This window comes from Ostrinia furnacalis, unplaced genomic scaffold, assembly GCF_004193835.3.
Source record: "Ostrinia furnacalis isolate ACB-3 unplaced genomic scaffold, ASM419383v2 OfSCF1217, whole genome shotgun sequence".
In the NCBI taxonomy this organism is placed as follows: domain Eukaryota; kingdom Metazoa; phylum Arthropoda; class Insecta; order Lepidoptera; family Crambidae; genus Ostrinia; species Ostrinia furnacalis.
The window spans coordinates 348,651-351,131 of NW_021131456.1; positions in this window are offsets into that span (position 1 = coordinate 348,651).

Here is a 2,481-nt window from a genome sequence, read left to right on the forward strand (position 1 = left end):
TATTTTTATATATCATCAAACTTTTGTCAAGACGGGATCGGACAGTGGTAAACTATTTACCACTTCTTTAAAATGTCTAAATTATATGAATAAATCAATTGCAGACGCCGCCTTTAAGTGAGACTATACAATAAATGTTATAGTTTAGGAATTTGAATCGAAAAAACACTTTTCAGAATTTTCGTTGAACAAAGTTTCAAAAATACCAAAAAAGCGCGCTAAGAACTTGAAATTTTTCACACCAAAACCGTTTGGTTGACTTTGACATTACCTGACAGTGACAAATGACGTTGAAAAGTTGTAAGATGGCATAGATAAGTAAAAAAATATATTTAAAAATATAAATAAGTGACCACGATATCTTTAAGTATTACCATATCGAATATTAGGATCCTTTTTTAAAAGTAAACGAAGTGGTAATATATCTACCTTTGTTTGAATAAGGGTTAACCACCTAAATTTTTTTTTTTTTTCAAAATGACGACCAACATTAACCAATTTCGTTGTCATCTGCATATCTCCGGCCCCATAAGTCCTTTTTCAAATCAAAAAACAGGAAAATATCGCTAGGTAATAGGTCTTGTCTATAATTATGGTGGGTGGTCAATCTCTGAGCACCCGGTGTCTTTCAGGGCTTGGCCTCGCAATACGTGCGGCGTGAACGGGCGCGTTGTCTTGCAGAAAGAGCAATCCGCGTGTCAGTTTCCCACGTCATTTCTGTACAATAGCCTCGCAAACATAAAGAAATATTCTTCAGCTATCTGCCACGATGTAATTCTTTGGTCAGCCGGAACGATTTTTTCGACTATTGAACGTTTCCTTCACTCAGTATCGTGACAGGGCGGGGGTCGTTTTCACAGGTCTTTCATCCGTGTTGAAATAGTCGGGCCCATTTTTTAACCATGGTATATGAAAGTCCAGAATCCTGAAGAACCGATGACATCTCTTCAAAAATGTCTTTCGGTTTATTTTCCTTCTTTACGAAGAATTATGTTCGCGGCGCGCGGTGTCGAAATTCCGCAAATCTCTAGATTCGGCGGACATGGTGATGTCATTTGTTCGATAGAAATTGAACTATCAGTGCAAACTTAATTAGTGATTGCTTTTTATAATACTACTGAGTGTCACAACTAGTGAGTGACATGAGTAACAAGCTAATTACTCATCGCTAAGTAGGTACCTTAGGCCGCGAAATTATCAGCCGCCCCTCGTATTTAAGATTCAATCATTTTTTAACATCATAACCTACCTAATTTCTAAGTTTAGAGCTTATAAGATATTGACTTTTGTTACANTTTCAAGTCAGGACTAGCGTTACTTATCTCTTCTGATATGAAGTTTTGGAATGTATGCAGCCAATGACTCCATTGGAGCTCTGCACCGTGCGTACTTGGATCCGTTGAAATTTTTTCCGGATTTAGATAACGAGAACCTCTCGTGATGGAACTCGACGACACAGTTTCGTTATGAGACATTGTCACAATTTAAGTTGAATAAATTGTTACAAATGAAAAGATACGGCCTTCAGAAACTAGGCTTTATTCAACTTAATAAATGAGCTACATTTCTGTTATTTTAAGATCAAGATATTTTCCACAAAGATGTCACTTGTATCATTCTTAAGGTACCATAGACAATTTGCAACAGAGGAGGTTCATATCAACTTTATGGAGCATACTTGAATGATGATCACATTGCAGATCAATATGAAAAGGAAAATGAACAAAACAAGACTTCATTCCAATAAGCTATTTATTATGTATTGTATCTTTTATAAAAAGTTTAGGTTTCTCCAAATTTTTTATTCAACAGTCAGTAACAAACTTAATATTATAATCCCAAAATCCCTANGGAAGTTTCTTCACCCTGGATGAACACATAAATAAATGACAGCTGACTGACATTGACAGCTCTAGCATATTGATTTTTGTTCCGATTTAGGCCAAAATCGATTTTATATTACAGCAGTATTTTATGATTTTTGCTTTTTACTGTTTAAAAATTTAAAGCATAGGCTGTTTCACTGTTGTAGGTATTGAATTTTGAATGTGCGACTGGACTGAGCCCCGATTACGGTAACTTTTAACGTCTACAATCCAGACACGCTTCATCGATTCTGCGATACGATTGGTCAAAACAGCTGACGTACGCTGTTGAACGACCAATCGTATCGCAGAATCGAGAAGCGTGTCTGGATTGGAGACGTTAAAAATTACCGTAATCGGTGCTCTGGACTCTTTCTCTTTGCCCGGGAGTTGACCATAACATGATCATAACCTTCTTTGTTCTGCCTGTGGGATTCGAACCCATTGCACCTGGTCAATAACTTAAGTAGGTATTTAAGATTCAATCACCTACCTAATTTCTAAGTTTAGAGCTTATAAGATATTGACTTTATGGAGCATACTATACTTTAATGATGATCACATTGCAGATCAATATGAAAAGGAAAATGAACAAAACAAGACGTCATTCCAATAA